We start from the raw sequence: 24,698 nt of genomic DNA on the forward strand, positions 1-24,698 counted from the left end.
TGTCTGAAGCCTATACCAACCTGTAACTTCAAATTTTACTGCTGAAGGCTGTAGTTCCTCTAGGCTATTCACGCTGCCTGAGAATCAAACCTTTAAGCTCTTTGTGTTGACCTGTTTAGATGTCTTCATGTCAGCACACTAAACTGTTGAAAATGAAGTGATATGAAAATATGCTTAGCCAGTCTCCTTTGTAAGACGACATGAGAGATGCAGATTTTGCTGAGGTAAAAGGATACTTGATCCATGAAATCTCACTTGTCTAATGACCCCAAGTAATATTGTTTTTTCACTTGGTCTGAGCCAGCATATTGACCACAGTGCCATCAGTTCACTAACATCTTCTCATTCATGTTGGTGCTTAAATTACAGCTGTTTGAAGAAACCTTGGGTCTCTCAACCTGGGATAGTGTCAGTACTGCTTTGCTGTGTAAACAGTTACTTGCAGTTTCCACTGGCAATACTTGAGGGGTTTCTTCCCCTCTTATAGTAAATCTTCCAGTAGCTTCCCATAAAAAAAACCAGTTGCAATCGTTATCTGGCCTCTGCCTACCACAAAACAGATATTTCATACAATGGTTGCAGCAATAAGTCTAATAACTTGTAATGCATGCTTTAGAAAGATGGTGAGGCTGATTTTAAAGGCCCCAGTGATAACGTGCTCATTACTTCCCTTGCTAAGCTATTCTAACAGTTGATTACTCTCTTATAATCTCAGAGTGTGCAGTAATATGGTTGTGGCTACATCTCACAATCTAATTATAGGAAGGAGCATTTATAGCTCTTCAAAGCCCATCTCAAATAAGATTTCTTTGCTATTTGAAGTATTGATTTTTTTTAAATCATTGAGATTTTAAATTGCAATTGACTTCAGATTAAATGACCTGCTTTGTGGCAGGTCTTACATAAAACTAACACTGATCACTTTCCAGCAACAAATACTTTCATTTCATCAATACATCCCAGCTCTGTTACAGGAGCCATTCTATATGTATAAATGCACCACTGCAGTATTCAGGCTACCTACCAATATGCCAAATGTGTGTCAGTATGGAGAACAGAAGCAAAAATCCTAATTTAATACTTGAAAAGAAGCCAATAATTTAATTGCTACAGAAACCATCATTAGAAATCATTAACTCTTAATAATGTGTTTAGAAGACTCAAAGCATTACTGATGGTGAACTGTCATCCACCCGATTCATTTACATGCTAGAAAAGCTTTAAGGATTTATACAAGAAAATTCAAGGTGACAGTGGAAAAACTAAAAGAAAATAATTTTCTAATCCTTCACTTCCTTTCATTTTACCACAGTTGTTACCACTAGGTTTTTAGCTGGAAGGAAACCTTTTCCAAAATTCAAGTGGTTTATTTCTGAAGACCGAAGTAACAAAGCAAGCCTTTGTTAAAGAATATTTGCCATCTCTTTATTAATACTTGTACTGCTTTCTGCATAGTGCGTAGTTTTACTGATGCATCTCTACTGCAACCTATAGGTTAAATTTTGAGCTACCACAATAGGAACGACTACCTGTATCGTAGAAGCATTTAGGAATTTGTGTCGGATCTTCTATGAATTTTTAACAACATAAAGTTATTTTAGTAAACCAAGCTTCCTTAGCTGTAGAAGTCTTTGCTGGAGAGAGCTGGAAGAAGATGCAATCATTATCCTGAACAGAGTTAGATAACTGAGCCTAGACTTCAAATGTAGAACATAAAAGCACTCCCCTTCAATGGGGTAGATGAATTTTTAAACCTAAACTTAGTGTAGACCACAGACACCTCTTCTTCCCTCACACTAAACACATGAAGTACAGATTTCAAATTCACACATGCAAGTAGGATTGCAAACATACCATTTTGTCTGTGATAAGAAGTCTCAGAAGCACCTGGGCTCAAAGTCTGTTTGGAGGAAATGCAACCTAGGGCCATACTTCTCAATTGCAGCTGGGAAACACAGTTGAAGGCAGGTGTAAATACCACACACAGTGTCCATGAATGCTGGAAAAATGATGGGAGGTGTGTAGCAGCAGTCTCTGGGTGCCAGTGGTAAATATGGTCAGCTTCACACATCATTTAAACAGGAAATAATTTTGCATTCTTACTTGTTTCAAGCCAAAAGAGCACCAGAGTTAGTAGCCTACCTATCTAACCCAAGTTTTAGTCAGAATGACCTCACAGCAATGAAGTCGGAAGAATAATAAAACCATGTAAGTCACTATGGTTGGCTGCATATTTCTCTGGTTCTTCTCTACAAGACGAAGACCTATTCAGTAATTGTTTCTGTGAAATTGGCTGCTCTCCTGATTTGATGCACTGTTGTAATGCACTGATATCTCAAGGCTGTACATACATATTTTCAAAGTAGACTTGTCTGCTTGTATTAGCCTTCCATAGAATTAAGATATGTTGCTAAATCTATCGTTAATATTCATGAAATAATTGAGAAGATGCTTTGGTTTTTTTCCTACTCCTTACTGTCATGGCTTATTTCATTATACTTTTTTCTTCCATAGAAAGTGAACATGTCTTTCTATCCAAGTAGATGATGATATAGGGGGAAGAAGAGATAGAGTATTTAAACCTGGCTGTCCTACTTGGAAAAGATAGGTTGAGAATTGTCCTGCCTATCAAGTCAACAATACAATGTCTAAATGTGCCAAACTATTAGTCACATAGGAAGCAGCTGTTAGTATGAGGAATCATAGAACTCCTAAGAAATGTGTTGCTTATTGACGACAAAGCAATTTGTTTAAAAAATGTCATTATTTTCAAAAGCTTCACATGGTAACATGTTCAACAGGTTTAAACCTTTCCTCTCTGTTCTGCTTATGTGAATCTAAGAAAGCTTCAAAAATGCCATCTAAAAATTCCAAGCAAAAAAAAAAAACCAAAAATTTGCTTTTGGAACAATAGCTGTCATGAAAACTAGAATAAAAGAAAGTATAAAACAAAACTTATAGCTGATATGATGATCAAAAAAGTCCACCTGAATGACTTAATATCTACAATGCCTTGTCCCATGAAGATAACACATCAAAACTGCACAAAGCAAAGTAAACATGGCATGCATTGTTTTGCAAGAGAACTAAGCAAGTTAGTCAAAGTCATGATTTTGTTGGTAGGATCTTAAATTGCAACTCTAAATCGTTGCTAGAAATAATAAGTTGAGGACTGTGAAAGATGCAATTCAAAATACATAAGAGCAAGGATGAAGGAAACTGGCAACAAAGCACCAAAGTAAATAAATTAATTCAAGATGATAACAACATGTTGTATCTGGAAAGAATGATGCAGAGTGAGCCAATCCTTAAATTAAATCCATCAGTATCTAACATGGAGAACCTACGTAATGTGTGTATACGAATAACGTAAGGGGTTTGAGATTATTGACAAACAGAACGAAAACCTCATACAGACACGTGGTCTATCTGAACTGTAAAAGCAAGCAGGCCTACTGTTGACCAAGGGATGAATTCCCTTGTACTTAAATGCTTTACCCAAGCTGTGTCTCTGACCTAGAAACAGCTTTTGACTGATCAGTTGTTGAATTAAGTATCCAGTGGTTGTGGAGAAAATGATATACTAAACATTCCCTAGCTATAGTTTAGAGAAGTGTTGAAGTAAAGTTTTATTTCTGGAAATGTATAATCTTCTTACATTAGCCTTCTGCCTTTGTGGAAAGGATTACTTGCACACAGTAGCTGGGTCTGTGACAGGTTTGCAAGAAGAGAGTGGCAAGGGTGGTGTATGCTCCCAAATTGTCTCCCCAGTTGCTAAGTAACAGATGTTCAGCTCTCAAGTGGCTGGAAGCAGCCTGATTGTCTGGCTGAAGGAAACTGCTGACTTCTGTACAGTGTCCTTGGACAGCCTTTCCTCACTAGGAAAGCCAAAATCTACTGCTCTGAAAATGAAATGTTTTATATATACATCGATATAACATGTTTCAGGTGTGTTGTTTGAAATACTGTACATAACGCATTGTTCGGGTTGAAAGTGAGCAACCACACCAGGCAAACATGGTGTTTCCTTGTGTGGGAGGGAAACAGTTCTTCTGCAGGGGAGGTTGGTGGTTGTGCACAATGTTCTCCCTAGGCAAGTCTTAGATGTCAGGCAGAGCTGGCAGTGCTACATTTAAGAAGGCTGGGAAAGTGAACCCTTTGCTTGCTAGCACTTTAGCTTTTGTACTCTGACCCTGAGTCATGCGAAGTATGAGAGTTCTTACTCGCCGTGTTGATGGGTAGTTAAGCTTTCCAAATTTATTCAGAAAAATGTGTTTGGGGCCGTATTTAAATAATAGTCACTTCAGAAAACTCTCCCATGATGAGTAAATCTAGAAATCACATTCTTCAGATGTCATTGATGTTTGATGCTCATGATTAGCTTAGATTAACTATCATTTGTAACATCTTTGGCCATATGAAAAAACCCCACATTTCTCTTACTATCATCCATAGCATGTGATACTATGGCATCTTCCTGAATCAGTGTGATGTGACTGAGGTGATATCTCTTCGTCTTTGCAGGACACCTCTGCAATTGCTAGTCTTTTCAAATATCCATTGAAGGCCACAGGTATTGTTCAGTGACTCTAGTGGGCATCAGGCCAGCTCTTCCTGAGGGTCCTCATTTACAAAAGGTAATGACTGTCTGGGTTTTAGCAGAAAACTTTTCAACTGAGAAAATTTCTTGGGTTTGTGGTATATGAATGCAAACCATAACTTCTGAAGCTATTCCAGTAGGTAGCCACCTTACCAAAACCCAATATAATTTAGATCCCAAGTAGAACAGCAACACACCACCCAAGGTGATAAAAGCTTCTACTGTTGCACTGACTTTGTAGCAAAAGAGAATTAAAGATTATGGTGTTTTGTGAAAAGGAGTGAGATTCATCTAATCCTTTTATCTCAGATCTCATCCTGCAACACCACTCAGATGATTGATTCAGACACAGCTGAAAAAGGAGGAATGTAAGGAGCTTTAACTCTGTTCTGGGTAAAAAGAGACTCTAAGAGTTTTTCAAAGACATGCCATAAGTCTACCCCTAAGTGTATATACACCAAATAAACAATCAACCACCTACAACTCCAGAAGAAAAACAGAACTGAGCTTTGCAGGCCTGTTGTCCTATTGCAAATCCCATGAAAACAAATACTCCGTATAAATACCATGTACACAGAACAGTACACGCACTTTTTGCAGTGCAGACTCAGCTATTTATTCCAGTTTAGTGAAACGCTTCAGCCAGCATCTCATCAGGTTTGATGTGTAGGTGAGATAAAGGGCTTTGATGTGCTAGACTAGAAGAAAAGCTAATCTATCTACTACTGTAGTAAACTGATCCGCATTTAGAAATAAATACAAGGTAGCCTAAGATGCTACGGACATATTCTTATTGCCTCACCTGTAAATCGCACTGGTGAATGCACTTTGATTCTCAAGGCCTAATGTAAAGTACATTGAATCAGTGTAAGGGAAGTATTATCTTTGGCCTGTAATCAGCCAGTATACAAACAAACTGCTCCAAAGAGAGCATGCTGTTAGCTACCTGAGAGTGAAGAGAAAAAGTCTATTTCTGAATGAATCTATAAGAGAACATTGTGAAGGACGGACATAACTATCTTGAGCAAGATGAGTGCTGTATTTCCATGCTCCAGCAGAAACATAGAGCATTCCTTAATGCATCACCTGAATACGAGAAAAATTTCCAATAAAGCTGTTATTCATTCTGGCTTGAATTCATTATAAAGGATATATATACACCTATGAGAGGAAGGGTGCTCGTTATTGTTATCCCCTTGCCCTTCAAAAAACAGTACTGGCTGGTGTTTGGTTGCATCTTTTATTTATTGGCCAAGCAGGAATAGCTGTCCCCATAGTGCTATTCAAAATCCTGATATGCCCATTCAGACATTAGGCATGGAAGTGTACGCAACCGGTAAGCTATAATCTGATGCATCTTTTGCTCCAAGGATGCTGTAGTCTATTCTCTAGCATACTCTAGCCTTTTATTTTTCTTTAGACATCTACTGAGAAATTGCTTCCAGATCTTGGGTATGAAAAGGAGAGGAAGGGAATCCAAACACACTGAGTAACAAGTCTTGTGAGAATGCTGGTGAACAAATTCTTTGGTAGTAACAAACAGTTCTGATCTAACACACACAGTGTGTGAGATGAAACATTTTGTGGCCATTTTTATATTGGCAAAATAAGGACCAACATTATTTCACAGGCAAATTATCTCCAGCTGAGCGAAACACTTGAGTATGTTCTTAATTTTAAGCACATGAATAGATCTATAGCCCTTCAATTGCTGTTCTTTATTACTATGTAAAATCCTGAGCTCCTTTCTCAGAACTTTTACTTCTTATTTCTTCTAATCAGGCAAAGCTCCCAATAATTCTGTAACACACTTGAGGTGTTATGCAAGCTATTTATAGCTGTTTTCAACAGAAATAACTTGGACAAATCTATCATGCAGAGACTTCCAAGCAGTAGCAGCAGGGTGCAAAGTTCCCTCTGCATCTTTCCCGTGAATCCACACGAGAAACTGGAGGGGCAAGTCAGGCAACTTAAAACCTCTCGAGTGTCTTGTGTGCAGCTAAGAGTAGCATGCTGATGAAGAGTCAGGTTTGCTGGTCTCTGCCTGAATTGCAAACTGTATTTGCAAAATACAGCCTGGTTTGGAATGAAAAGAGAAGGTTCACCCACATGTAATACCTTCAGAAAATGATGGATGTATTTAGCTAGTATAAAAATAGATTTCTGATTCTTTTATTTTGGCACAAAAACAATGAGATGTGGGAATAGGAGAAAGAGCCTGAGAAACTCTGCATCAGCTGCTCCCAGCTGAGCCCAGAGGCAAGCCTGCAAAGTTGTATCCTCCCAAGCTCTCCAACCAGGGGTTTGAAAACTTATTTATTTTCATCTTAGGTTCCTAAGGAAATGCATCTTATGATGTTTGATGCTCATTTTCTCATCATGCTCTAAGTAATCTTTGTACTCTGTAAAGTTCAAGCAGATATGATATGAGGAACAAAGGGCTTAAGACATTAAATTCCTATAAGGTTCCTGAAAATAAGTAGCCAAGGAGAGAACAGCCAACCTATTAAAGATGCTTTATTTACAGAACTTAATCTATATTCTCACAGAGCCACACTGACATGTTTTGACATAAGGAAACCGACATGGAAGCAAGGTATTAAAAACTTTCAGCCATGAGAAACTCTTGAATCCTTTTGTGGCATCAAAGAAGTCAACCGTGTAACAAATTCTTTGGAAATCACCTCCCTAGAATTGCTATCATCTTTGCAATAGATCTTTGGATGTTAATTTACTACCAGTTTCAATCCACGCAATAGTATTAGTAGGAGAATGGGGATATCTGTTGCACTGTATAACCTTTCCTTCTTATTCTTTACATAAATAAATCACTTGGGGGAGGGGGGGGGGGCAGCGGGGAGATGCTTCTCAACCTCTCTAGTTCAATTTTGATACACGATGTGGACTGGGTAACGAATGGTCTAGTTTGGTTCAAATTATTTCACACTTTTGTAAATTCCTTTGTCATCAATGCAGTCATATGTAGCAATGAAATGTGACTGTGGTTTTGCATTTTCAAGCATTTTGTTTTTTCCTAACATGCTCCTTGTGCAGTGTCCGACTGAGGATTGAGTTTGACTGTTAGATTTATAGTCTCAGAGTCAGTGTGAACTGCATGCTCAAAGCACATTTAGACAACCAAGTAAGTCAAAGTTCACCCATGAAAAAGTTATAAAAGTTAAAGAATATCTAAAGTTGATATAAAGCACAATTCAGATTTGAATTAAAACCCATTTGAATGTTAGAGTTTCTTTCATACTTCTGTCTCTGTTGTAACTAAAGGAAGGTGATGGTACCCTTGACGTCCACTGTTTGTAATGCTGGTGCTTGTCCAGTTGATTGCAAAAACTAGTAATGGTTTAGAAAAAGATGGAAAGACGGAAAATGTTTGCAAGACATATCACTATAAAAAACAATGTTCTTGTTAGGCTGATTTCACTAAAAAATAAAGAAGCAGAGAAGGATCTACGTTGCTAACTTTAAAGCAAAACTTGAGCTCCTCCATAATTAAGGGATCTCTGGACCCTGGCTCTTTGTTCAGCTGCCTCACTCCAGGGAAGACTACCGTTCACGATATTACATTCTGCACAGATGATCATTCCAAACGTATTGAAAATTTCTGATGTCATTCAGCTACTGGTTGTGCATTCAAGCTAGATATATGTATCACTGTGGGGTTGTCCATGCTGGAGCAGAACAGTAATTTATCTAATTTAGTATCTTTCTGCTGGGGGCAAAGCAAAGTATAGGAAATTCCACAATAGACAGCTACTGATGAGGATAGTAGAAAGCATTAATTATGAAATGAAAAGGATAATAACTAACTTTCTCCCATCATTGGCCTTTGTTTGTATGAATTTGGAATAATCACAAAAAATGGTGGGAACAAGAACATAGATGGGCTATGTATTGACACCGAGAGTTCGGTGTGACTACCGCTTCAGCACTATAAATGAGGTAACTAGTCATTGTCTGTACCTACAGTTTGCCACTAGAAAAGGATCCCAAAGGAAATATTTGCTTCTAATCTTCCACCCTTACATATGACCAGATATGTTTGACTTGGCAGTCTGAGCTGAGCCTCAAGAATAAGGGCAAGCCCTGGTCCCTAGAGCTGATTGTCAATAGTATGTGCTTGCTAGTTTCATCCTGGGGTTCCATCCACTATGAACTAAGTGCTGCCATTCAAAAGCAGATCCAGGCACAGACCACAGGAGACTTCTTTCCAGAAACTACTCCAGTAGTCCATACCCTGCTTGGAACACTTCATCTCAAACAATCCAACACCCAAAAGTCTTTAGGCCACTGTATGGCACCCAGTACACAGTATGCCTGCAGCTCTGGTCTGTCAAACAGGTTTTCACCAGGCAGCAGCGCAGAAGTCACCATTATTGCACTCCCTGTGAACTGCAAAGGAAAAATCAAAAAAAGACCAATAGTAATTTTAGTTACTTTGCTGAGATACATTCCAAGAGAATGTGACCTGAGTGTGAGAAGGGAAGCTTGGTATGCAAGAAGGATGTTTTTGTTTTCTCAAGAAAGAATGAGATGTGAACTACTATTCACGCAGCCGTACAGCAAGTGAACAGGAGTGATGGGACTACAGCCCAGATCATCTGCTCTCTGATTCAAGGATCTGTGAAGTGGAGTTCTAATAGTTGCACATTTAAAGATCATCATCATGCGTTGGGGTAGAGGCAGGCATAATCTTAGGATAGCTAGTAAAGTCGATCATATCACTATAACATGGGGATTACCGCAGAAGGCAGGATCACATAGTTGCTGTCTGATATGCAGGTAGGCTGATGTGTCCTAATTGTGCTAGACTTCTGCCTAAATGTGGTGCAGGTGCCTACCTTCTGACCCTGCTGGACTTGTGTATGTATGACTTGTATGTCCTAAGTCCAGCACGTTGCACCTGCTACTCCTGTGAGCGTCTTGTTGGGCTGACTACTTGCATGTTGCATGTTTGATTTGCACGTATGCAGTGGCTATCTGTTGAAGGACTCAGCCTGCTCACAGGATCTGCACTGATGACTGCTAAGGAAAGAAAAGAATAATTGTTAGGGGAGACATCACCGAGTGCTTTTAAATTTAATCCATTACCCAGAAAATCCACACCTGTGTGTTCACTTTGTGCACTGTGAACTAAAGCAGGGAGTTGGTCTTAATTGTGTTTGGATGTAGGGGCTTGACATGTGAGGGATCCAAACTGCCTTCTTTTCACCCAGCTCCTCTCAGGCAAACTATTAGTTTCTCTATTAGTTTCACTTTAAGTTCCTCACTTCCATGAGCAATATGCTAAATTGGAAATCCTAGTTTAAAAAAAAAAAAAAAAAAAAAAAAGCAAGCATCTGAAATTAGTCCACTTGACTATCAACAACTTGGTCCCATTGCAAGTCTGAGTTGTGTGCCACAGTGTGTTCCCTCAGACCTGAGCTTGTGTTCTGTGCCTCCAGGGCAGTGGAGACTGAGCATTAGTTGTAGCATACTCTGACCTGACAACAGCTGACCCCGCGGTGATGATCACGAGCTCCTGCTAACCAGGAGCAGAAAGTGACAGGCTGTGGCACTGATCCTGCAGCCCTCATGGCTCCACTAGGAAGGCAGTCAGTCCCTGTGTTCTGCATTACTATGCATCTTGAAAGCATTAAAGAGGTGATGGAAAAAGCAGCTTTTCCCTTCCATCTCCATAGGCAGACTCTCTCTTCTGTGTGCTCTCTACAAATTATGTGCATTTAAATATGGAATGTACTTGGTGCATTAAAAGAAAATTCTTCAAAAACCACGAAACAATTCATATATGCATGCATGTGTAGAAGCACATACACACGCCCAATCACATGCATACACTAAGAGCCCATTTTACTTTCCAAATAATTTTTTAAACACAAAATCAAGCATACATTTTAGTCTCCACTGTAATTATAATCAACGTCTTCTTCTAGGAAGATAAAAAGAGAAAAGTGGGAATCAGGAAAAGGGAAATGTTACAAGCCTTTTCATTAGGGTTTTATGTATTTAAAGAATTTACATTTTTAACCAGTGGCGAATTTATTTCATACTACATAAGCTCTGAGGATCCTTTGGGATAAACAGCATGAAAGCTGTCATTTTAGAACAATCATCTATTTTCTGTTTATTGAAAGTTTGCTTTTTTTGCCACGGTGTTTTGCGTGTGGCTGGAAATATTTGTTCAAAATGGTAATTGTCAAACAGCTTGTTCTGTTTGGAATTGATTTGTTAAAGAGAGCTGCTTCTGTTATGAAAATAGAGGGAATAGTGCCAGTTGATTTCTTTGGGCTGCAGGTTGCAACCTGGGAGATTGTCTGCTGTCCCTGAAGGTAGGTGTAAGGTTCCATAACAGTGTGGCTACCAGGCACATGAAAAGGCAGAAAGGAAAACCTGACATGATTTTCAGAATTTGAGGACAGAGAGCCTGAAATCAGTGTGTGGAGAGCTGTGGAGATCATGACTTCAGTGTCTAGATGTCATGGCCAGTCATTTTCCACGGGAACTAATTGACTCCCACAAGGAATTAGCAGATGGTCTCATTCTACTTCCCATCAAACAATAACTACATTACTGCTACTGCAAAGCCAATCTGGACTGGATCTTTGGGGCTTTTTAGTTTGGAATACTCTTGAAATCATACAATCTGACATCAGCTTCTAGAGGGGCATGTTGGCCAATTTTTATCCCTAGCCTTAGTCTTGGGTCAGGACCACGGTAGCCACCCAGGAATTGCATTTGACAGGGTAGCACGAAGTGATGCAAATGGAACTTTTACCTTTGGCTCATTGTGCGGAAGCTCTAGCAAGAGTCATCTTACCATTGTGATTCTTCTCAGATCTGATGTCTAGCTCTGGGGCCCTGTCTGTGCGTGTATTCAAGTACCTGCTGTCAGTTACAGAAGCTTAAAAATCCTAGTTGATGAAAGAGATGCACATCAGCAGATTCTAACCTTCTGAAAAAAAGAAGCCTCCTGACTTCTGAAATGAAACTGCCTCATGTGAACAGTCACTAGAAGATGGAGAATTATGAATGTCCTAAAACTTTGCTCAAGCACAAATTAAGACAAAGTGCTAGAATCTACTTCACATCTTGCTTGTTATTTGCAGGTCTATAACTTCTCTGTCTCTGTCTGAGTCTCACTGATTCTTGTTGTGTTGGCTATGGCAGCTGAGAACACCAGGATTTTTGTCCATGTTTTGCATTTCAATATTAATAGCAGAAAAATATTTATTGTCTCAATAGCTATGTCTTTTCTATTCAGTCCAGCAGAAACGAAGAGGAATAAAGTCCCCTCCTCAACACAGTGATGGCTTTTCAGTAGGGTATTAGCATCTTTGAGATGGCACTGCATTAAGGCTGGGGCAGGATGGAACACTTCTTAGCCCAAGAATAATATTCTGCTTTCTTAAAGGCACAAATTATTTCTCCCCTTGCCTTCAATCTAGATTTAAGGTAAATCCATTTGTATGTCAATACGCAATTCCTGGGCCTTACACTCATTGTAAGACTGTTGTTGCTGTGGAGCAGTATCGATAAAAAACATTATCATTGAGTTTAGCTGTCCTGGCAGCAATTCCCTTAACCTGAAATGCTTACTAATATGTAGTCCTTCCTTCTCCAAATAAGTGTAATGTTTGCTGTTTAATTAGTTCAACTTGTTTGGTTGGTTTTGGGTACTGTGAGTTGTGATAATTCTTCCTTTAACTGTTTTCTGTTTAGCTAGTAAATGTGGAACACAACTATTAACATTGATACAGGCTTTCCAGAAGTCATCATCAGAGATTGCATGTAATTGTTCTTGTTCTGTGAACTCAGAAGTCTCACCCAGTAATAGTTTCATTGCAAATAATGACTTTTGTGCAGATTTAAGAGTATCATAAGATCTCCAGATGCTGTTTGTTTGAAACCTGTGGTTCTTTTGATGGACCCATTGCTATGTGTTGCTCCCAAATGCCCTAAGAGAGCTGACAAAATAGTTAGACGTTTTGGAAAGCAGTGACTTTCACACCAGTAAAAGCATTAATTAAATTCTGAGGTAAGAAAATAGGGTTAATAGTGTCTTTCATTATTACAAAGCATCTTGGGAACCAAAATATCAATGCAAAAATCAGTAGCAGGATGATCCCGGCAGGCTTAGTGCTGTTGCTAGGCAACCCTTCACATTAGCTTTAAGGCGCTTGTACTGTGATATGATTGGGATAGAAATCAGAGTTGCTGCTGTCTTTAGAGAAAATAATAGTGAATACTTTTGTCGGTGTTTTTTGGAAGAGGGGTAAGGAGACTGATCTAATATGTACTGCTGTTAAATACAAGGCTTGAAAAGAAACATAATTATCTCTGTGTTCAGATAGTATCATTTTACAGAAGAGTTGGTGTGTAGCCCTTGACGTATCCTCATCTGAATAGTATTGAAAACAAGACCAATTTGCTACTTTCAAAAATAAATCTTTCAAAAGTTATTTCCATGGAGGAAAATTATTAGTCACTATGCTCTTCTTACCAACAGACTGATGTACAAATAGAAACTGTAGGTGCTGTATACTTGTGTCTAGATGCATTCTTCATGGAGGAGATTATGCCAAACAGCAAACCGGTGACAGCAAAACTGATTTAGCTCTGGACTGTAGCAACTTGTACTACTCTCATGAAGTGTATACTGCAGGCAATGTAATGACTGCAGCCTACCTTCCACTTGCACAAGTGTAACATACTGCTCTCAACATTTATTGGAACTATGGAAGGGTGAGGCTGAAGCTAAGTTAATGAACAGCCCTTTTCCTTCATCTTTTTAATATCTCATATTTTCTTTTGTCACATCTCATTTATGGTGCCTCTCAACTGAGTTTTAGAGCTGGGAGTGAATTTTATTGCAACTGTTAATCCTCAGGTAGTTAGAAAAGCTCTGTGAACTGTTGTCTTGGAACAGTAATAAAATGGGCTTCCTGCTGCAATATATAGAAAAGATTGTATGTCAGCCTTTGGGTAGACATGATGAAATCTTGGATCCACAGACAAACCAGAAGATTTGAGTCATACATGACAAGTAACAACACATGGGAATACTTAAGATATTCTCTTCTTCGTCCTTTTAACCCGAAGTCTTTAAATTCAACACTATTTGCTACACAGACATCCTTTTATTGGAAATCATGAAGGGTTTTGTCAAAGAAATTGATAATAATTGCTTCAGTGAATAGGCCCAAGCTGCTTGTGTGCACTCTTCCTCTGCAGAGACAGTACGTTCCACATTGGCTTCTTCTGTTGCTGGAACAATGAGCATTTTTTTCCCTACCTGGTGATTCATGAATTGAAAATGATCACAGAAGGCAGTTACAATATTGCATGTTCCCTCTCAAATGAAGCAGGACAAAACACGTCACCAAGCTAAGAAACTATTTGGAAGTTATTTCTGGCTGAATTTTTTACTTTTTAAGGAAAGCATGATCAAAGGAGCATCTATTTTTCTTTTTGCATCATGGATGGTACTTTGGAATTAGGGCTGGTGAGTCTCTGGAATTGTTTTGCCAAGAGGCTGTGACGTGGGCCCATAGCCAGCTTGCCTCTAGAGGTCTTTAATGAGATTGCCAGCATGCCACTTGCTGCAATGAACTTTACATGTGAGGATTGCTCCTAACTGAGGCAGATCTGTCTGTTGAATGCTGGAGATCTTTTGCTGTAGTGAACTTTCAGTTACTAGAAACATATGTTAGAATTGAGGCGCTAAGTTTGTTACAAAAGCCTGCAGTTATCCCATCTTCCATAACCTTAAGCAAGTCTTCATTGCATTCCCTTTAAAAAAGAATAAATTACAATCCTTCCAAGGGCCATGAAATTGTGGTTCAAACCATATAAACCAACGAGTGTCAGATTTAATGGAGCAGATCTAGCTCTATGTCTGTGTCATGGACCTGATTCTTCTCTTACACAGCTAAATTTCTGTGATTTCTGCTCTTGCTTTGTCACCTATAAAGAAAGAAGCTATTTGTCAGTGGATTGCTGTTTGCTGATTTATGCTGCTCACACATCGCATTTCAAAATAGAGCATAGCTGTAAGGCTTCGTAAAGACAGCCACGAACTATTTCTGTACAAGATAGGAACATTGTTAGGTAGCAAGATTTAATGTTAATTTGCTGACCTTCATCACTTTTTTTCCTGGCTTTAATTGCACCAGATAAAATTCCCTAGCAGCACATGGAGGCCCAGCTATGCCCTTGGCAGTCCCTGTACATCGCTCTGCTACTAACGGGGGAGTGACACTGCTTTTGACAGCTTTGCCCTGTAGGATCTTTTTCTGTGGACTATATTTGTACACTCTAGTCTGTAAGACATGAGAAGTAGGAGGAAAGGAGTATATTAAAGGAGAAGCTGATTTGTTTAAAATTGTATTGAAGATTCAATCGGTCTTACCCTATGATCTATACAATATATGCAATGTATGGAATTTGTCAGGCCTTGAGGTCTGGTCTCTAACTTTTCTCCAGCAAACTGAGAGAGGGCCAGAATTCTGCGTTAATTACTGAGCATAATATATGCAGCATCTAGCAAAAGAGAACTCTATACACTTACCAGGTAGTAACTGAAAATGTTCCTGTATCTCCAACTATTTCTCTCAGACATTAAAAAGAAAAATAAATCAGTGAATAATAAAGCCCTTTCCTGCTTTGCTTCTGCTACTGTCCAGAAAGACATTGTATCAGTTCAGCTCTGCCCTGTTTTATTCTCTGTGAAGTGCAAAAGAGCGGTAACGTTGCCATCAATATTTGCCAGCCTCTATGCTTAGTTGACCAGTGATCAAAAGAAGATTAAGTCAAGCTTCTTCACAGTGCATTAGGATTCTGACTGCAAAATTTAAGAGAAAAGGTTAATATAAAACTCAGAGTTGAGATAGCAAAGAATATTAGAGGTGACATGTTGGCCATGAGCTCTGCTTTGGGCTCTGGCAAAAAAAAATAGAACAAGGTTAGTTCTAACCTTGAAATTAACCTTTTTCTATTTTTTTCTTCAGCCGGAAGAAGACCTACAGGCCAAGATGTCACCTCTAATTTTCTGTGTGTATTTCAAACATATACTTTGGTCCCATTTTTATGGTTTAGTCTTTGGAGTTATCCAACATAAAGTGGCTGCTGTACTGATTAGTCTGTTTTACTGGGACTAGAGGAAAGATTAAATATTATTTGCAGGCTGCTTTAGAATTCTTGCTTTGTTTCAGCTGAACCTAATTTAGTTGGCTAGTATTCGCCATGTTGTTTTTTCCTGTGGCTCTACTATTTTTTTTTTCCTGGCTATTTGTCCTTGTCATTTGCAGTAATCTGATTTCATTTGTTCAGCTCTTGGCATAGTATCCTAATATAGTCAGCTGCTGCAATGAATATGTGGAATTTCTGCAATCTGACTAAATATCAATAGACTATTGAACTTTTATATTATGCATACTTGTAATCAAGTCAACTGCTTCAGAATTTGCACATCTATGCATTTAGATGTGGAAAAAATAGTCTGTGTTCATGTAATTAAAGTCTATATCATAATACTTATGCACAAAAGGGCCAAATTAAGGTTTTGCAGGCAAGTTTAATTCCAGCACTTCCTCTTTGTTTTGTGCTTGACTTTGCAACCTGAAAGGGATTTTTAATGTCATTTTTTTATCATAATATCCACAGAAAACCAAGATGCAGAATTGTCTGTGGTCACAGTTCCTAGCTGGTGAGGTACTATTCATTAATAACGCACACATCTATTAAAGGTGGAGTAAAGGAGGGGAAGAAAAAGGTACTGAGCTTTCTCAGCATGAACTTTGTATCAGGATAGGAACTGTGAGGAGGCAACATCAGGAGCCTGAGAGAGAGGAGGAGATACCATCAGGAGGCATACAGAGTCTATGGTTAGAGCAAAGTGGGGACTGAAGAAGCATAAGTCTGGATAGAGAAACAGGAAAGGGGAAAGAGGAGATAGTATCAGTGAGGTCAGCCCCCACTCAGAAAGTTACTTATGTTAATCATCTTCTGCTTCAAGCTCTGATATTTCTCTGCTGTGTTACCTTCCATGCTTGCTCTTCATCTGATTTTAATTGTGAGCCACCGAGGACAAGGACTGCTCCATGTTGTGCGTTCGGTGCCTTGGAACCCCAACACATGTCTGTTAAACTGAGATGCAGCAACACTGTATATGCAAGCCAGAAACAGAAAGGCAGTTGAAACAGGTATGACTGAGTTGTGGAACTTGTTGGAAATAATGAAATGGGTCTATTCCCAAATACTACAGTCAGAGGCACAACATGTTGAAGATTTGAGACCAGGGTTTTTTTTTTTTTGATATCAGATGTTGCAGGCTAGCTTCAAATTGCAGAATTTCATCAGCTTGGTATTAATTAGGTGCTAAAACAGGAATTAAATTGTTGGATAGAAATTAAATTTACTCCTTGAGTTGAAATTGAATGAGTGGAGTGAAAGGAAGTAGCTGGAGAAATCATAAAGAATGTGGAAGAGAAGATCAATACTAAACAAAGAAAATATGATGTCTATGTCAAAAACTAACTTGGTCAAGATGGGGATGGAGAGGCTGAAAGCAAACCAAAGAGGCACTTTGATGAGAAAGTGTTTGCCACTATTGGAATATAAATGATCAGAACTGTACTTGAAGAAGGATAATTGTGCTGGAATTGGCTCACTTTGAAAAGAAATTTAAAGTTATACAAATTACAAGAGAAATGAGAAAGAAAAAAAAAAAAGATAAACTCTAAAAGGCTGCGTATAATTTGTTGCTAATAGTGGTGTGGGAAATACTTGAGCAATTTTTCACCAACAGGTTTATGGTCTTTGCTGAACACTTTTGCATCAGGTCCTTAAAACAGTTAAAGGTAACTCATGAGTTGTTCCGATTCTTATCTCTCTCCTCTGGGGATGGAAGATCAGGCAAAGAGCACTTGTTGTCCAAAACACAGAGACTAAAGTTCTGTTTCTCCCTCTGATTACTCTTAGATGTGAAGCAGCAGCTTGCAATGTTGGTAGTTTACAGCATTTCATGACATGCTGTGACAGTTTTCTGGGGTTTTTTTGGTTTGATTGGATGGGTGTCTTTGATGTACAATTCATGTGGAATGACCACAGCGTGGTGACATGCTCCATACCAAAAACTTCCTGTTTTGCATACTTCTTACTTTAAATTGACCATGGAATAAGTAACTGTTAAATCAATGGCATCTATAACTCTATATGCTACCTCCTGTTATATCCTGTTCTCTTTCTGCACAGATGTGATGCTCCATTTTTCCAGTATGTTATCTGAGGTATTTGAATATGTCACAAGTCTCTAGCCTAGAGAATAAACTTTCTAAACTTCTTCTGTTGTCCCCAGTCACATTTGTTTATCTTGTCAGTCTACTAAATTTCACCAAAAGAGATGATCTTTTCCATTTTTGCCCCTCTTCATATGTTCATGCCACATCTGAGTTTTCTCTACCTTCTTACCTCAATAACAGCCAATTCTTTCTTTTCAAGTGCTCAGAAAGTTGTCCAGTGTTATAGCCTTATGATTCCCTGGTTGCTGTAATCTCCTTCTGCTTCATTAATAAAGCTCTGCCCATGTCTGGAAAAGGAGAAGACAGGAGAATTTTAAAAGTGTGTCCACTAAAATTCCAAACCACAATGCCATCTTTGTTTATGCTCACCCACAGGATCTCTGTCCTCATGCTCTTTAGACTTCGGTCAAAATTTCCATGCAGACCTAGATGTCTTGCCCTTCAAAATGGAAAAGAAGTGATGAAATAAATGGCTTTGTGACACTTCTACACTCTCACTTTGCAGTCGCTTGTGGTCTTGCATAGTTTGTGACAGGAAAGAGATGCACTGTAGTTTATATTGTGACAACGACAGCTGTCACCAGCCATTGTGGTGGCCAAGAACTGCAACATCATACCAAAGCCCTGGTCCTACTCCTAGCAAGTAAGAGTCCAGGTGAAAGATGAGAAGCACAGAATTGGGTATACTGGTTTTTCTCCACCTACGGGAATTTACAGTCCAGGGAAGTTTTCTTGCCAAAGACCAGATGTGCATTGCTGACTTTTTAATATCATCAGTGGAAAATATGTCTTTGCCACCAAGAATTATGTCTTGATACTCTAGATGGCTCAGCTTCTCACTGTGTCTCACTTCCCACTGAAATAACTCATTGTTCTCTCTATTCCAGCACAGACACTAACCTCACCAAACCAGGCATCATCTCCTTTCCTTTTTGTCTCCAAGTCAAATACTGGGAGTGGGAAGAAGAAATAAATGGAGAAGCAGTTCAGGCATGCAGATTTGGTGGAGATATTTGGCATAAGAAGGACAAGGCAAGGAGGAAATAAATGCTACATAGTAATGGATGAGCTACTGATATATACAGCCTTGTGCCTCACAGATTGTGTATCCCTTCTTGCCATGTACCTCCTGCTTTCTTCATGAAGACCCAAGTGAAAGGCATCAGCTAATAAACACGGACAATACCCAAACTTCTAGCTGGGCAGTATATGCAGGGATCTGATACATCACCAGCCTGTGGTACTACAGCTCCATAGACACTTGACAGGTTTGTTTTTTTGGTGGGGGGTTCAAAACCAGGGTAATTTATCAGAAATAAATCCTTGCCAGCTACAGGATCATTTCACTTGATTAGCATTAGCATCTATTAGTGGTAACTTGCATCATTTGTTCTACCGTTTCCTGCCTTTCAGTGTGATAGCCTCTATTTAAAATACTTGAGTCCAGGAAGGTGTGATCAGCTTCTCTCTAGTATCTGACACACTCGCTCTCTTCCCCTTATTTCATGCTCTAGTTTGTTTTCTAATTCAGTTCTGCCATGAGGAGTCACTTCCTCCTTGTGATAGAGAAGCTGTAATGATAATTGTCTTTTGCAAAGCAATTCAAGGTAACTAATCAGAATAATGATAGCAGCAGCTGCAACTTCTAATGAAGTTAGAAACTGTCAACCTCAGAGTAATTATTGTCTTAAAGAAAAAATTTCAGTCCGATGAATTATTATAATCAGTGCACAATGGGCCCTACATTCTTTGCCACTTTGAGGGAGATGCATAGGAGTTTGCTCATTTACTGGCTGTCATATCAAAGGGCTTAAATTTAATATTTGCAGAGCTGCGCCTACTGTCTGAAGCTTTTGCACTAAAATACCATCCTTAAAGCAGTGGACCATGTGCTCTGCTAAATGTACTGTGCTAGATAGTTGCAACAGCTCCCACCCTCAGAGGCTCACACAAAAGCGTGCAATAATTTCAGCCTAATTACTTCAAACACCATGAGGACAAAACTCATGAGGGCACACATGAAAAGCTGACAAAGGATCAATTTCTTAAGTGGAATAACTGGTAGGTAAGGTAGGGATGGAAACAGGCAGACAGAAAAAGATTACCAAATTTGGAAACTGTTACATCTTTGCGTTCTGGCTTTAAAAGTGGAATGATGTTGATCCAGAGAAAGGCATCCTCAAACTTGTTAAGAGTCCTATTTTGTGCTTAGATCTTGGACCTTGCATTAACTCTGTTACACTTTAAGAGCTGTCCCCATGTGTTACCAACCAGCTTTCCTGTACCTTATGAAAGCCACACAGGGCATTTGAAATGTGACCTACTTGCAGCTCAGAAATGTAAATGGTGATTTCTCCCAAACGCTGGAGCAGGCTAAGGGACCACCGAAAGAGTCCCAAACACTGCAGTCCCAAAATACAATAGTTCACTGGCAAAACTGCACTGCAAGTTTTCCCATGATCAGCAGACCTGAAGAACTGCTGCTCTTTGATTCTTCTGTTGGTACTTCTTTTTCTGCTCTTTGTTGTATGGGTCTTGTTTCCATGGGTGTCAGGAGCATGGAAATGCTCTGTCTTCTATTTGTGTGTATTGCAAGATGTCTCTAATTTACAGTCCAGACTCCCATAATAAATGCTTCATTCCTGAATTTTGCATTGGGTGCTGCCCTTCTGAAAGATGCAGCATAGGATGCTCTTCTAAATGCACACACAGACATTTGCCTGCTTATTGGAGGCTCGAGTATTTCTTCTGCATTGCCTTGTGATAATGAATTTTCTTTTGAATCCCAAATCAGGCTGTTCCCAGTGTAAACAATCTGTCTTTAGCTGGAGGTACATACAAAAATGCTTTGAGGAAGTTCCTACTGCTCTTGCAGCATCATGCTGAGAATATTTTGCACTGTTCCCAGCAGATCTTACTATTATGTCTGTAAATATTTGCTCTAAGGAATAGCAAACAAAATTCTGGAAGACTATAAAAGCATTATTCAACATCATGGTTAATATTCAAGGAATGTCCTCTTGAGTCACTATCTACTCTCCCCCTGAATCTGAATTTAGTTTCTGTGTCAAAAAATGTAACAGGTGTACAAATGCCCATACAAGCATCTCTCTGTTATTTGTATGGCAGCTATATCTAAGGACTAAATGTTATTTTAGCTTCCATATGTGAACAGAAGAAGATACTTTTCCCTGAGACTGTACAGAATAATGATTAAAGGTAATATAAGACTAAACAATAATCAAGAGACAAAGTGGTCTTCATGTTCAAGCCGCAGAATGAGAAGTAGCTTGTACATCATTACACCAGTAATCTGGCAGACCTGTGAGCCAGAATTCAGTCTTCAGTTAAGTCCTCTATGTGTTTGTGTTAGGACATTCCTTTCTGCAGCAGGCACATCATGTAAGTGAAAAAAATAATCTAACGCATTCTATTCAGCCACTCTGTAACATATTGTGTAGGAGATCACAGTAATCTATATGCTTATAAAAGGTTCCTTGATTTATATTTAGCTTTAACTTTTTTAAGAATTATGAATAGACTTATAAGCATGAAACTTTTCAAAATGAAAATAACTTCCATAATTACTATTCTGTAATTTAAATTAAATTTAGACATAGGAAAAAAATAGATCATCTCAGATGGGGTGATCCAGCCAAAGAGCAGCAGCATTTGAATTTCAAAATCCTGAACTAGCCACTAGCATGCACATCTCGGAAATCAGATTCTAATAATTTTAAAAATAATATTTGACTTGTTGGGGATGCAACTTTTAAAGATCATGCTTTCAAACTTTTAAAATTGCAATTATCATGGTTAGATATTAATTTAAAGTCTTTAATGAAAGCTGAGATTCCCATGTAATCACTTAGCTCCGGTAGATGGGCTTTAAGAATTATACCATAAATGCAAAACTCATGATATACCATGAAGCCTGGTAAGGCTTGGGAATTAGTCAAAGAGATCACTGATAAACTGATTGCTGTTGCTTAGGGTTATCATCATTTATCTTTTTGCTGGGAAAAAAATCACCCCAATGGAATGGTGGAAGAATCTTCATTCTTATCTGAGGAAATGTTTCTGCTTACACAAAAGCTAATGCAATGCTCTGCCTCCTACTTACCTTCTCTTTAAAACAGGTTGAGCTCCATCTAAGCTCTCTGAAATAATTTCTTTTCTGAGGTCCCTCTCCTAATTCTTTCTGTCCATTCTGCAACTGCTCCTACCTAGGCAGTTGCCAAGACCTGTTGGGGAATAGTGGGGAAAAGCATTTGGTAGCCTAAATAGACCTTTTTACCACTAACATCTGTGATTCTCATTTTGTCATCTTCTCTCTCCAATTCCTATAGCAGCTCCCTAATTACAGAACTGCTGTTAGGATGAAGGTTTTTTTAAGTATTCTGACATCTTCCCAAGTCTAGTGAATAGATTTAATAATTAGACAATGGGATTTTTCTGTTCCTGCCCACCCTCACCCCCTTCACTGACTGTTGCTTGTGATTCTATTATTATCTGGCATATTCCAACAATGTTCTTCCTTTCAAAGGATTTTGAAGAGTGCAGCAAAATATCAGAGAAATAATTCAAATGTATGAGCTAAAGTCAGAAAGAAAGGACAATGGACCTTATGTTCATTTCACCACATAAACAATCCCAAAGTGCTTTGTGTCTTAACATACCATTCTCCAATAACATAATAATTTTACATGCCCATATTCTGAGCTGGAATGAAGTCTCTTTGTTGTTATTCCTACACAGAGATTAAATTGGAATAACTTCTGTGGATAAATAAGCACCGTGTTAGTGATTTCAAATGTGGGGGGTTTTTTTCTATATATGCTCTGCAGATTCCACTCATTTGACTTCTCATCTGTTTACAGTGCTTATCTGAATATCTTCTAATTCAGAATCATAGTCTAAGTTTTCCAGACTAGTAAAAAGAACATACTGCATGTGCTACATAAATATTAAACATCAGTATCTGTGATGCACTTTTTATTTGAGAAAGTAATAGTTTGTAAGACCTTCCAAAATATCATAGAAGAAATCAAGCACATAAACTGTATTTCTTCATTGTTTCAGTTGTTTAAAAGTTGTTTTACTTTATAAAATAGTTTATGCAGTGAAGCAGAGACAGAAGCGTATGGGTCTACACATTGCTCTTGTCCTCAACAGTGCCACCTCATCATCATCTATGTCATCTCTGGACACACTGAATCAATACAGGGAAGTTGCACTCTCAGTCACATGTCAAGCTTGTAATTCCTCCACACATCAGTGTAGGAGGGAAATTAACTAAACTCCAAAATTAGAAGTATTTCTTGTTTCGAGTGCTGTCATAGCTAAAAATATCATGCAATATAACTTGCAAATAGGAAAAAAAATATCAACCTATAGTACATTAAACACAACTGCATCCTCTCTCCATTCATTGTACAGTCTAAGCTGGCTAAAATATTAAATGCAAGGAAGAGAGTAAAGGTGTCCTGAATCCAGGCTTATCCTTATTTCAAGCTACACAAACCTTCTCTCCACAGACACAAGACTAGGTTTTTAGGATCAAAATTACGGAGATCAGAGGTCAGAAGGAAAATTTAACTTTCCTCCAAAACAAAATCTTGACTCATATAGGTGCCTTCTTTGTATAATTTTCAGCAAGCTGACTAGAAATTAAGAATTATACTATGGAGAGGGAGGAAATCCAAATGCGCACAAATTTTTTTTATGTTCATATACAGATGAAAGAGACACTATTTTGAACTAAAATGAAAGAGACCTTCCCTTACAACAAAAGGGCTGCTAAGTGATGCAACTAATTTCTAACACCAGTTTCTAGAGCCTAGGTTGTCTCTGACTCCAGTCTATCTAGAGGACAGAGAACTGTGTTGTGCTTTTTTTGGTTTTGTTTATGTCCATATGTGCTTCTCCTCCTTTGAGTCTAAAAGGAGGACTTTTCTCCATCCTGACAAATCTTTGTGTCTGAAAGAGTCTGAACTTGTGACCAGTTACTGGATGTGAGTAAACAAATATGATTCCTCTTCTTATCATTTTTACATTGAGCTTTCAGTAGAAGTTGAACAATTCCTTGAGTTTGAATTGTTCTAGTGTAGGTATCATCAAAAGAGATTCTTCTTTGACAGGGCAAATGCCAGCAGATACCAAATGAGGTCAGTTCCCTTTGTCTGTTATATCAATAAACTAAAGAGGGATATACCACTATAAGGAATTATTGATCAGTAGAGATGAAGGCACTTGTTAAACTCTCATTGAATTCACTGGTGTGAGATTTTTTGAAAAGCTGAGAGGAGACTGGCACAGAGAAAATTCTTTATGCAATTTTTGTAGCTCACTTGATCATCCCCAGATGTATGTTCAATGTGCTAATTAATCATCATTCCAAAAGCTTTTTAACCATGGCAAATGAAAGATATCGCTTTGTATTCTAAATGGGAAACGTCATCCTCCAGAAGATGGGCAGAATTCATAGCGTTGATTGTAGGGTGTTTAGGAGTTAATATACAGCAGGTTTAAATGTATGTTCTGTTAAATTATGCTCAAAACAGCCTGTGCAGGGGGAAAAAAAAAAAAAAAAGTAGGCCCTTTCCTTGCCTGGAGGTTAATTATCTACATGATGTTGGTAAGACTAGATACAGTATCACTGGCAATTCAACATCTAAAACTGACATTAATGGATTTGCAAGAAGCTGTGGGTATGCTCAGGCTTATCAAAAAGCGAATGTATTTCAGTATTTTGGAGTGGAAGAGCTATACAGAGCATTATGGAG

The sequence above is a fragment of the Strix aluco genome, chromosome 11 (assembly GCF_031877795.1).
Source record: "Strix aluco isolate bStrAlu1 chromosome 11, bStrAlu1.hap1, whole genome shotgun sequence".
Taxonomy (NCBI): domain Eukaryota; kingdom Metazoa; phylum Chordata; class Aves; order Strigiformes; family Strigidae; genus Strix; species Strix aluco.